We start from the raw sequence: 13487 nt of genomic DNA on the forward strand, positions 1-13487 counted from the left end.
ATGAAAAACTTCATACTGAACTATTCTTGCACACCCTAAATAAGCAAGAGAAGAAAGGCAATTTTTTTCCATGCAAAATTTTCACCATATCCTGGAAACTCTTTGTCACTTTTCTTTGATCATTAACATTTTTATCGGAAGGTAGAAAACAAACCAAAATATACTAATATTCTGAGAAGTTTTTTTGTTTTAAAACAGTTCCATAAAAGTGACTTTTGCTGTTACAAGTGACCATGTATGTTCCCCACTTATTTTTGTGGAAGAAATTAAATAAAGCATACTAAATACCAGAGGAAAAGGATTTCCTGAATAATGTAAGCCTTCTTAGCAACAGTTTTTAAAATAAGTCTGCAATAACAACTCACCTGATAATGATTATACTCAAGCATTTCCAGTATACTAATAGGCTGCGAGAGAAGTGACTGCAATATCCTTTGCTCTATGCTACTCCAGTTTGAGGGATTCACATATGGAAGCACCATAAGCAAGCTACCCCAAAACAGCAGAAGAAACTTGAATGCCACTGCTCAGACTTATAGTAACCTACGCTAATTAGCCACGCATGTAGAGAAACAAACAGTTCACACAGGGGCTCTTCTTGGAAGCTATGCAAGTTTAGCCCTAAGTATTGGTATTATTTTTTTTCCCTGGCTTTGACGTCATGCTTTTTCATAAACATAAAAGGACCTTTTAAGTGATGGGCTATCAAAGTCAGATTGACAGTTTGCTCAAGGCTAATTCGCTATTCATCTTTCGTTCCAGTCGTACTAATAGACAATGGTATTTTTCTTTGGCAGTAAGGTTAAAAGTTTTTAAGTACAGAGTAAGAAATAACTGAACAAATGCCCTACAAGCCTAACGCATATCCCCTGGCAGCGGGGCGCACTGGATAAACCCACGCAGCTACACAGTCCTATCTTCAGCTTCCAGGTGCAGCAGTCCACCGCCCTGCCCACGCAGCCATCAATCCACCCAGGACCTGCAGCTGAACACGAAGGATCTGAAAAAGCTCTACCACATCCTCAGCCTCCCTGCTGCTTCAGAGCCCATTAATTCTGTCCCAGCCTACAGCTGGAAGAGGCTCTCCAGCTCAGGAATCATCGACAACAGGCTAAAGCATGTCCCAAATGCACTTATCTGCACTTGTACACAGTCACAGTACCGTGCATAGTCCCTACACCTTCTAGAACTTACTTTTTCTTTCTATCCAACTCGTTGACAAAAGCTTGTACTTGAGCACAGGCATCAAAAGCTGCTCAACTTGCATTATTTTCCGAAGTCTCTGCTGCACAGGGAAGCACACTTCAGATAGTGTTTCTAGAGAGTTTAATCTGATTTGTTGCACTAAATCGCAAGACAACACAATACAGAAGTCTGCTGTGATAAGTACAGTACTTGCTTTGTCAGTCCCAAACTGCATTATCAATTTTCCTATCACCAGTGGTAAGAGTTATGCTACCCAGATAACTCTATTTTTCACTTAAATTTTCATCTTCCGAGTAGATAAAGCTATCAGTAAACGAGTTATTTTTGTAACACTTATTTTTGAATATGTTATTTTAAAAACAGGCCCTACTTGTCTGACAGAATTTGCACATTTCTTTTCCTCCTCAGGCATCAGATACCATGGCTGTTCTCCCTCAGCCCTGGCAGGGTGATGGGATAGAACAAAGCCTCTCCTCTCCCACCACCTCCTACCCACCCTTCATGCTCCCAGGAGAGGGACCAGCAAAACTCCAAGATCCACATCTCAGATGTGCATCATCAATATTGTATTATTTATAATATATAGTAATACATTGAACTGAGTCCACTACACGTCAACTTTTGAAACACACATTGCCTAATTGACATAGGATTTTTGTTGGCAAAACATATACTTATTTCACAAGAACATACTTTGCCCAAGATTTTGTTGTATTATCCTACATTACAATAGTTTGTGTTATTTTGCTACTCCATTAAGAAAAAAAAGAAAAAAGAAAATTAAATGGGCTGTGCTGCCCTTGGTATGCCAGGGAAGGCAAGAGAAAGAAAAGTTGTGAGCCTTAAATAAAGGAGCTGCATTCCTTCTCAAACTTTTAAGTTGCAAATTTCTACTTAATACAGAAGTGTAACTATTCTCTGAAAATTATAATCTTTCTGGGAAGTGCATCCTCTTTGGTACAGGGCAACAGATTTCAGCTGCAGCTCAGAAGCTACTGTCTGCTTTTTTCTTTTTTTTCCTTTTTATTGGGGGGGGGGGCGCGTGTAAGAGAGGGAATCTTTCTTCCTCTGCCCACCCCTACAGTGAATGTAACAGCTAGATAAACATTACTGCATATTTGTGCGCAGGATAACTGCAAAAGCAAATTATAACCTAGTCAGTTTAATTCCTGACGCACCACACCACTACTTTGGCTCACAGAAAAAGGTATATCACTCTGGAATTATTCTGAACAGAGTGATCCAGTAGACCACATTTTCACGTAGAGTCAACTCTTGCTACACATGGGCAACAAGTGACTCTGAGGAAATTCATTTACTGTCAGGTGTCCGGGCTCCAAATCAGTGGCAGCAGAGAAGATGCTCTATTGCCTTTACAGAAAAAACCTACCAGAAGACCTATAGTCATTATACACTAGATACGCACAGTTCTCCAAGGACACGTCACCTTCTCACACAAGTGAGAAGTGAACCTAAGAACACAGAGAACTGCCTTTTCTGTCATTAAATTGCTCCGAAATGATGCAAAGGAGAGATTCAGGGACTGAACATTTTTAATCCACAGCTGATCAAACATACTTTCACATTTGAATACAAGACTATACAATTATTCTCTGAATGGAGGAGAACGTGACCTAACTATTCCCACCCTGCATGTCAGTGCAACAAGGACAGGAGATCCCACAGGATGGAAACAGCTTCACACACATTCCTTCTTGGACAGACGTACCAGTTTCAACTACCCTCGCTCTGGCCAAGTGTGAGGCCTGACAGGCTACACAGAAGGCCTCTGAGAAACTTCAGTTTGATTCTTCATTGTGTCACTTACTGCCCTGTTGAGCTGCCTTACGAGCTCCATCACTGAAATCTGGTAGGAACTACCTTTATGAACTCAGTGCTTTTTGTTGAGACTAACTGTCTTTGGCCTGGAGCATCCTTTTCTGCAGCCTCTATGTCAAGGAATGCCCAAATGTGCCTACTTGGGCAAATGTCCCAAAATGTACCAGTCATGGTCAGCCTGTAGATAAGCCATAAAGCAGTCTTACTTTTTGACAAAATATCTCACAAGCAAAGGGCTGCAAAACAAACCCTAAAACGAAATTCTACTACCCTAAATTTGAAACCATGAATAAAAGCTTTGACTTAGTTAAGATCTAATTTTGGTCCTCAGGCCCTTCTTGCCTTTCGGGTGAAGAATAGTTCTTGTTGTTCTTCCAAATTCATGAGACAAAGTGCAAGACAACAATTTATTGGTTTGGATACACTCCCTAAGAAATGCATCTGAATGGAGACATGCAAGAAAAATGGAACAACTTGAAACTGAATCCTCTGGATCTCCAACCGTCTGTCTCCAGGAATCTCAACCCAAGCTTTGCTGTAACATTACTAAATTGAGTAGAACATTGTGTTTTCCGCATCTTGGTATTGGCAAGCAAGAAGTAATGGAAGTATCATCTGCAGAACTTTGGAAATTATTTAAGACAAGAAGGCAAAACCAGCTAAATTTATCACACCATGGTAACAGAAGAATTTGGCTACAAGAAACTACAGATCAAGGATGGCCAAGTAGCAGCCTACAGCCTGGATTCAGCAAAGAAACCCCTGGAAGAAGGCTGTACTTTCAATTTGTATTCAGGAGCATTTTCAATTTGCTTGGTTGTCAAGGTTCTGCTTACATGGGTAATACAGAGTAACACTACCTCAGAAGTAGAGGCCCAGAATTGATTTCATGCTAGAACAGCCTCCAATGCCAGCTCAGCAGCATCTCCACTAATCTCCATGGGCTGGCTCCGTGCACAGGTAGAACTGTCAGCGCATCAGGTACTCCTGCACTACAAGTCTCAGGGGACAGCGATTCAAGCTCCACCCGTTCTTGCCATGCTGACACTGAGCTAGTAAGCTGCTTCTTGACCGGAAGCACTGAGAAAAGCGGTATAAAGAAATCAGTTTGACTGCACCCATATGTAATCCAGTTTAGGCCCTCCAAGGCTGAGCTGGGCTGGAAAAGTTTTACTTGTCCCTTGCTCTTTGGAATATCCTGGAGAACAATGTTATCTCAAGCAGGGGAAAGGCTTTCTCATATCTTCACTAATCTTGACATCTGACTGCTAATTCCAGTGCATACATCCAGTTCAAGTATCTGAGTAGGGGAAAAACAGTTCCTGACAAGCTGCCTATTTTCTTCCACATCACAGAAACAACAGTAATAATCCACATACGCAGAGCAGATTTTTCCCAGCCCTTGGGTCTAAAGTCAATCAAGCAAACATTTAATCAATGGCTTTCACTAGCTTTAAGCATACACACTGTATCAGTGGGGATTTTAGGTGTCCTTCAGACTACGTTCTTCAAAATCCTTGTATTATGTTACACATCCGTGACATGACTCCTGAGTAGACCCACATACTTCTTTCAATTTGAAAAACTAAAAATGTTTCCCGTTAAGGTGATCAGGGGCTCAGGAATTTAAACACAAAGCATAGCTGCATGCTTAAGCGCAAAGCATGCAGCTCAAATAGTTCCTCTGTATGAAGCCAACAGAAGCAACCGAAACAATACTTCTGATACTTGCTCCTCCCGTCAAGACTCGATGGGAATCACTCAGACTTAATTTACTAAACTTGCTAATGATGGCAAGAACTTGGAACAGTGCTGCGTGGCAACAGAGCACTGCACCCTCACTCCCAGTGGGTATGCATGGACCAAATCCCCTTTGTAGAGGCACACAGGAGAGTTCACTTTTGGGCAAGCACAGGGCAGGGAAGCCTATTGGCTTGGCCAATGCATTTTGCACAGTGTAATCCAGAAACTAAATGGCTAATGATTAAAATAACGGGGAACTTATATCAGAATAAAAATCAGTAGTTATCTGTGGCTTTACTACCAATCATCCTCCAAGAAAACTTCAAGTTTGTAGAATCATTTAGGTTGGAAAAGACCTTTAAGATGGAGTCCAACCGTAGTGGGAAGTTGAGTAATTGCTGTAGGATCAAGCTTTGACCCATCAGTACTTCTGGATGAAGGTAACTAGGCTAAGTTAGTTGGCCTGTGTTATTTATATATTTATGAATTTGTCCATGCATGGGTTTGATATGTTTGAAATGGGTAACTGCAGGAAGCAAGCACAAACCCAGCATATCTTAAGAGTATTTCTTTAAGGTGGAACACTGCTTATTGGTTTTGCCATCTCAGTTACTACTTAAAATCACAATGTGTTACTTGTCACATCTCCAAGTACCACTGCTTTCAAACTTCTCTTACCATCCAGGGACAAATATGGGGGGGGGGGGGGGGAATCTATTTCAGTGTGATCACAGAATAGTTTTGTATGAACAGCCTTAGGTGCTGCATTATAAAAAACAAACAAACAAACCCCCAACAAAACACCAAAACCTCCACACAAAATACTGAAGTTATAAAACTCTGAAGCACTTAATAGTTGCTTTACTCACTTGTGATCTTTCCTGTAACTATTGAACAACTTAACATGCCATTTCATCGCCAAAACTTTTGCAGATATCCAGGCTACTGCTGGTTCACTCACGTTCCCACAACATTTGCATGACGTGAAGGCAACCAGGCTAAGTAGAAAAATCATCAGGAACAAAACATTAAACAAATAAGGAGAACAAAGCCCGTTCCAAACTAGCCACGCTTGAAACCCAGATGTCAGAGCAGGACTTGCCTGCCCTGAGGACAGCGGTCACGTCCCGCCTCAGGGAGCCCCGCCCGCACAGGTCTCCTCGCCCCCCAGGCCCAGCCGCCTCCTGGCCCCAGGACTTCCTTTGCCGCCTCTCGGTCTTCCCCACTTTTCATCTCCCCCTTTTTTCATGGCAGATATCACACCCCATCTCTCTCATCCCCTCTGGCACTCCAGAGCCCCTGGCCATCCCTGCACCAGGGACTCACCGTGGGTCCTGCCCCAAGCCAGCGCCACACTCAGCATCTGCCACGCTCAGGCCTAGCTGCTCAGATGGGAGCCATTTGTTCAGCCGGAACAGCTTCCCCTGCTTTCCTCCTCCCATTTGAGCTTACAGGACACAACACCCGTTTCCTAGCAAAAAGCGAATTGCTAAGAACCAGGACACGGAGTTAAGCAGGGAAGACCTCATGCTCGTGCATGCAAAGCTGAAGATGCCCCAAATCCTCCACTGGTGCAACACAAGTGACAAAAGGCCATCACGATGCCAGCAGCTCTGGGCTGCCCTGCTCCTCGGGCACCCATGAGCTGGGAAGGAGCATATTCCCGTTCCCCAAACCACACAGAAGGAGATTCTTCTCACTAAAAATATCACTGAACCTTCCTGTGAAAGTAAGGCCAAACCACTTAATGCTTCATTTAAGCAGAGATAGGCTTGGGCACAGGGACATACCAGAGATTTACAGAGGACAGATAACCAAGGGGGAGGAAGACTTTTCCCCCCACCCCCACTTTTTTTTTTTTTTTTAATTAAAAAGACCATTTGTTTCAAGTAAATTGCCTTAGGACTTACAGTTTATAATTACAAATAAAAAACTTTTTGGTCATTTTTCTCAGTTCAATAGAACTTTTTGTTGCTTAGACAGCTAAATGTCATGAGATTCTTAAGAAAGGTTAAAATTCTGTGTCATTTAACAATTAATGGTACCCAAAGAAAAACGATACAAAACCACATCCACTGCAGTGTTTTGCAAGGGCTACAGGCTTCAGCTGGGTCCACTCCACCAGAAAGCCTGTTCAACATGCTAGTCCAGGGCTTCAAAGCTGCTTTTTAAAGCTGCTTCGACCCACCACTTTCAAGGATAAAAAAAACCAACAGCAGCAACAAATTGTTTTCTAGGACTTTGAATGAAGACAGAAAGCTGTCTAAACAGGTACCTGTCCTTTCAGGCTAGGGTTTCACTGCAATGCCAGGAAGAATCCTTCTATCACCCAACTCAGAGCAATCCAAATAACCAGCCAGACAATGGTTTAACTCAAAGACATTTTCCCACATGCAGCATTCAAACATTAAGCAACAGCATCACATTTTCCCCCCTATGGACGTCAGTGGCCTGAAGTAGCTTCGCAGGAGAAGTTCAGTGCTCTTGCTTTCTGAAGCCTTTCTAGTCCTCCAAGATGGAACAGCTACCTCATTTGAAATGTAATCAAAATTAAGTTGATTGGGTTGTGATATATCATCCCCCATAGGGTCACTGTGAATTTATTCAGTAACTTCTCTGGCCGCCATTCTCCCCTTCCCTCCATCCTTTCTAGATCATATTTGCTCCCCCCCTTTCTTTTAGTCCATAACAGAGGAAGAGTGGCCAGAAGAACACTGACCAGAAAGCCCAAGAGCCGGAAAAAGGTCAAGAGTTACTTGTATTGACTGGGGAATGACAGGCAGGATGAGCTGGTTCCAGCATTTCACCTTAGGACATAGCCAACACAAGGGAACATCAGCTAGCACAATAAAACTCCCTGGTTACTTCACTTATCCAAAAAACCCTCTCAACTTAGAAACCAAGGCAGGTATGAGAAAGTTATTTAAGATCTGGCATCATGATTGCAGTCTAAGTAGATCCAACAGTCATCTTCAAGCACAAATAGTTATGAAAAAGAAAAGGCACATTGTACAGAATGAACATCATTTATACAACCAGGGGTTGTTTTGCCCATCACCAAAAATTCCTCTGCGCAACGTGACTTTTTATCCAAGGGAAAGACATGAAGCAGACAAAAAGAACAAAGTTTTTGCGGATTAGTATTTAAAAATTGTGCTTTAGCTATAGAAGCACATGACAACGGTTTCTAAGGAAATTAAAGAGAGGTTAGCCAAATTTGCTTAAGGCGACAGGAATTGATGTAATTTGCAGGTTAGTGGCATGCTAGCTGCCATTCCACAAGTGTGGCTTTCAGACATGATCCAGTCCTTTGAACTCCTGCATTTTTTTTGTTAGGAAACCAGCATTTCAGCTGTTCACTTCCTAACATACATACCATAAATTGTTATTTTATACAGTTACTGAGAGGATACCAAAAAGCATTGCAACATTTTAGGACAGACAAGTAATTGACTCCATAAAATGTCAGACACAAATCTTTTGCTATGATTTCACCTACCCCAGGTGCTTCAGAGCGTAAATATTTTATGACTAACAGGCAACAATATCAGCCACATAACTGCATCTGACAGGCAAGTTTGAATTATGGTACTGCCATGGTAAAAAGCTTAATTCAAGCACCTCATATTTACATCCACTGCTGCCATCCTCCTCTCCCATAAAGGAAGCTGGGCAGCATTTCCATCAGCACTAGAGGGTTTGAGCTTGCTCACAGTAGGACACGAATGACTCCTCCTTACAGGAACTGTCAAAGACAGACATAAAGTTGCTTCCAAAAGCTCTCCTGCAAGACCTGGCATAGAGATGTGAACTCAAGAGGAAGCAGAGTCATAGCAGTACAGATATTTCAGCTGCCCAAGGGCCCAAAGCCAGTACAGACGGTCTGAAGCCATCTCTGCTCCAAGCTTCCCCTTGCAAAGCATTTCATAGCCCAAGCACAATCATCTACCCCTCCTACAGCCCAAGCAGCACCAACACAAGATTTACCAGACCACTCTAATACAGTTCGCTATGGACTTGAAAAAGTCACTTTAGAGAGGTGAAAGTATTTGTCCAACCTTATCTTCCTCCTAAGGTTGCCAAGCACGGTGTTAGCCAGTGCCAGCTTTGACTTGCAGTCACATATTTAGAGCCTGAGCAAGACTATCAGTTACATTTCACAAGGGTTACTAATCCAGCCACCGTTCCAGCCCTGAGTAACCCCTGCTAGACCTGCATGACAGAGTATTTCACTTCCAGGTCTCTGGTTCACTGCAAGCCTGCTGGAAAAACTGGTGTCTCTAATGACTTCACTCTGCCGCATTTCCCATGGCAGGGAAGAGATGCAGAATACCGACCCTTCTCCCCAGAAAGGCCTTGACAGGTCATACTATTACATAAAGCACACCAACTTTCACATGTGCAAATGATTTAGAGATACTGGATATATTTGTAGAGCCCACACCTGAGACAGTATGCATTTTGCTATACAAGAAGAGGAATGCGAGTTTCCTCAAGTCCTGCAATGCCCTGAGGAGGCAGTCCTCAGGGTTAGAAGGTTAGAAGCAGCGTCCTTCTCCATGCCCAGTTTTGCTCGTCGTTGCTCATTTATCCCATATGAAGAACGCAAACAGGATTGGGTAAAAATAATGGCATATTTCATAGAAAAGGAACAAAGGAGGAAACAGAAATCAGTTTTATACAAAGTGCTGAGTAAAAAGTAACCAGAGCTAAGCCTAAAACAGAAGGAGAGACAGCACATGCTGACTTTCAAATAAAAATTCTTATGACCAACTTCCTAGAGACATGGATTTGCCCACACACAGAATGGGACAGGTTGTTTGCTTGTCCAGACTTCAATAAATAAAATTCAAGAAGCTTCAAGTCCCCATGCCAAAAGCAGATTTTAAGGCAGTAAATCTACTTTGCCCCTGCATGGACTTGTCTTAATGTGTGTCATGCAACACCGACTTTTCACAGGTGAAATTTAAGTTAAAATAGGCTATTTTGCCCAAACTGTAAATAAAATGTATAGAAAGGGGAAAAAAAAACCCAACCCGTTACTTTTATAAATTTTAAAAACCCGCACCCTCAACACTGGTCTCATTTATCACCATGAGGTTGCTCAATTTTATAGCATATGAGACGCAGTTTTTAGCCAAGATAACTTCAAATGCTAAGGTATATAATCTTTGGCACTTTGGGGCTAAGCAAGATGCGAGTTTGATTTAAACTTCTTTCAAATCCACAACGCTAGCTTGTGAGAAAGAACTGGTGTTCAGAATATTGCCTGTGGGCTACTGAAGTACTTATTTATAAAATTTCAACATTCAGCCCTGAAACACAAGATAGGGAGAGAGATGTAAAGATGGCACTAGATCAAAATATATCAAACACCCAAAAGCCACAAACAGAAACAGTTGTATCCTTCTCCTTTTTTAAAATAAAAGCTATTTGTAAACTCAAATGCAACTCTTGGATTACTATATTCAAGGAGGGGCACGGGGGAACCACAATGAACCTAGTTTGAAGGCACACTGCACATCAGAAGGACACCTACACTTGTTGCATACTTAGTCTAAAAATTATCTAGGTGAAAGACTGCTATGCTCATTGTTCACATAATTACATGGGGACTGCGAGGTTGGCAGCGTGCTCTCAAGGTCACTTACAAAGCACATATCAAGAACATGCCACTAATCACAACCCAAATGTGAAAACAGAAAACAAATACACCAAACCCAACCAGTGCCACGCAGCGCGTGCTGGAACAGCTTCGCCTGTACATCTCCTGAAAAGCCTTCCTACCGAAACTTTTAAAGAACCATCCAAAAATAGGAGTGAAAATAATTTCGAAAGGACCATTTATTTTAACAAACCACTTGGCAACACACTGGCTACAGCACAAAGGACACTTGTTCTGGAACACGCCTGTTTTGAGGCTATCTGCTTTACAACAAATACACAGCGCCATGAGAAAAAGTTAACAAGAGAATGAAGATTTTGTTAATTCAAAACAGTTTTACGCTGTTAACATGCCCTGAGCTTCTACATGTCACAGTTAATAAAGAATTAGAAAGACTTAGCTGGGCTCTATACCACTTTGCCTACAGCCAATGATGTCTCGTGTCAGCCCCAATATGGAAGGCTTGAATAAGCAGAAGAATGGAGCAGTCTAGATACATCTATTTTATTCACACTACTAATATGATCATTAGACACAGTCTAAAATATTAATAAATCGCTGACTTCATTTAAGTAAAGGAAATGCAAGCTGGCTTACCACCGAACTGCTTGATTTTTATCCTTCTGCTCAACGAGCTGTGATGTTATTTATGACTGTATTAAAACCTACTGAGTTGTAATAAAACAGTTTCAGTACCTCAGAGTGCTTGATCATCATGTTCTCTAATGTAAGATAATCCAAGTCACCTTCATGCAAACTCAACTGGCTATGATCTGAAGTATTCTGCTAAATACCAGAATTGGGATTTTTGGGGGGGGACTTTAGCAAGCCACAAAGGTGGGTACACTCCTTGTACAGGGTGGCAAGCCACCACTCTGGAGGAGAATTAACCCAGGGAGTCAAACTGATGCCATAGTGCATTGGTTTCAGGGTTACTTTTGAATGGTGGTGGCTCTTCCTAGGGAGTAGAGTGCTAATGTCCGACACTTCCATTAAGCGACATTACATCTTTTATTTCCTGACATCTCACTCACAAAGTAGGTGCTACAGCAGACATCACAGTAGCCACAAAAGATTAAAGGTAACAACAGTAAGAAGTTAAGTATGTTTATTCCACTCTAATTTTAAATGGAGAAACCACAATGAAACTTAGTGTTTTAGTTATTTCTTAGCTAAAGGAATGCTGCCATAATACTTTTGCAACACAGAGACGTATTTAAGGCAAATAGCCATTGGGTTGCATGACCTCACCTCTACAGCCCATGATCTTATTCCCACAACAATCAGACAGTAGCTATCATCTGGCGCTCAGAAAAAACAAGACTAGCATTGGCTTATTTATTAAACAAGGATGCCAACATTTCAGCCCTTTTAAGATCTCAGGCCTTACATACATAAAGACATAGCATCACGATCTATTTTATACTTACAAAAACAACATCCAGCCACTCGGCCATTTTGGTAACCTTCCCCACACCTGCCCCTCCATGTCTTCCAGAGATGAGCTGTTGAAAACCCTTCTCCTCATGTTATTTCACATATGGTAGGCAAATAATTAGTTACACTGTGAAATGAGAAGCTCCTTGTCCACATAAGTGACCCTGGATCAGGCCAGAGCATGGGGCACTTGCAGGACCATCACCTGAACCAGTGAAATCTTTTGACAAAAAACAGAGTCAACTGTCAGTAGCCCTGTTTATATTGCAGTTGTAACAAAAAAAAAACCTGCAGTCAGGATCATTACTTCAACAGATATTGCACAAGCATGTTCCTCACCATGAAAACTTAAAGACTGTGAAAAATAGGTTATATAAAAAGATAGTCTAAACTTCTGCTGTGATGCCCTTCGAGCATATACACAGACCCTGGCACAGCAGCATTTTCAGCATGCGAGCACACAGAAGACCTCCAGCCTGCAAGGGACTACAAGCTCTTGATTCTCTACCGCATGGAGTCCTACCAAGATCAGGGTTAGGGCTCTTTCTGCAGGACTAGAATCACATTTTATTACATGGCACCAGACAAATTCCACCTTCCCAAACAGCTTACAGAAAACTCTTTTCAAAGGTTTCATCTGAACTTCAAAAAAGCACAAGCCAACAACTCACCAGGAAAGGCACATTCACAAAATACAAAGAAGAGTGTGTGTTATCATTCCAGTTCTCCAAAGGTTAGTTGCAAACACGAATCACCAAGAAATTCAGAAGTAATAGTTTTGTCAGAAGATCAAAACATCTTTTGAGAAAAAAATTCAGGGCCTCCAGGCTTGGTCTCAGAAGAATCCTATTTTAAACCACACTTACCCCACACTAATGTAACCCTTCAAATGCTATTACAAGAACAGAACTATGTTCACAAGGGGAAATAGGCATAGTATCTTCTACTAAAGCCATATTTATGTTAAAAAAATCATGCATCTCCTTTTAACACTGAAAAAATACAAACAACGACATCTATTTTACAATATACCTCTCATCACTGACTGACAACATACACAAAGTTTTAGCTACCCAAGAAATAGTATCGGAACATAACACAATTCAAGGCAACCAGATGCTAGAGTTAGAAGGATGTAGTCAGAGATCAGATGTGGATTAACTAGATCCTAACTCAATCTTCCCCACCTTCCTCACCCTTTCTTAAACCTCAAGTATAAACCCATTTTAGCATGTCACTACTTTTACAGGATGGAATAAATATTTTGAGAGACCTTAATGCTTCAAAAATGCAAATAATCTCACACTGAAGAGAGTTTATTTTAAATGAAATAAAGTTTGAACGGAGGAAGAGTAAAAGTTTTGGGTTTTTTAACATCTGCTAGGAGCCAGAGGAGATGCCAGTACCGCCACAACAGCAAACAGCTGGGTTTGACAGTGGCAGATGTAGTTGCAGCCGGTCCCGAGGCCACCACAGCTAGCTGTGCATCCTCAAACAGTGCAGTGCAAGATGTGGGACCCCGCAGGGGAACGGTTCAGAACACTATATGCATTTCAAGCCATTGATGTCAGGCTGGCTCTAGTCTGCTCTCACAGAC

General features: G+C 41.8%; 1 protein-coding gene across 6 annotated transcripts in view; it reads right to left on the minus strand.

The window, feature by feature from the left end:
- The window catches only part of MITF (melanocyte inducing transcription factor), a 111418-nt gene that overhangs the window by 22649 nt on the left and 75282 nt on the right, over positions 1-13487 (minus strand). The gene's annotated exons all lie outside the window — the stretch shown is intronic.

This window comes from Ciconia boyciana, chromosome 11 (assembly GCF_034638445.1).
Source record: "Ciconia boyciana chromosome 11, ASM3463844v1, whole genome shotgun sequence".
Classification (NCBI taxonomy): domain Eukaryota; kingdom Metazoa; phylum Chordata; class Aves; order Ciconiiformes; family Ciconiidae; genus Ciconia; species Ciconia boyciana.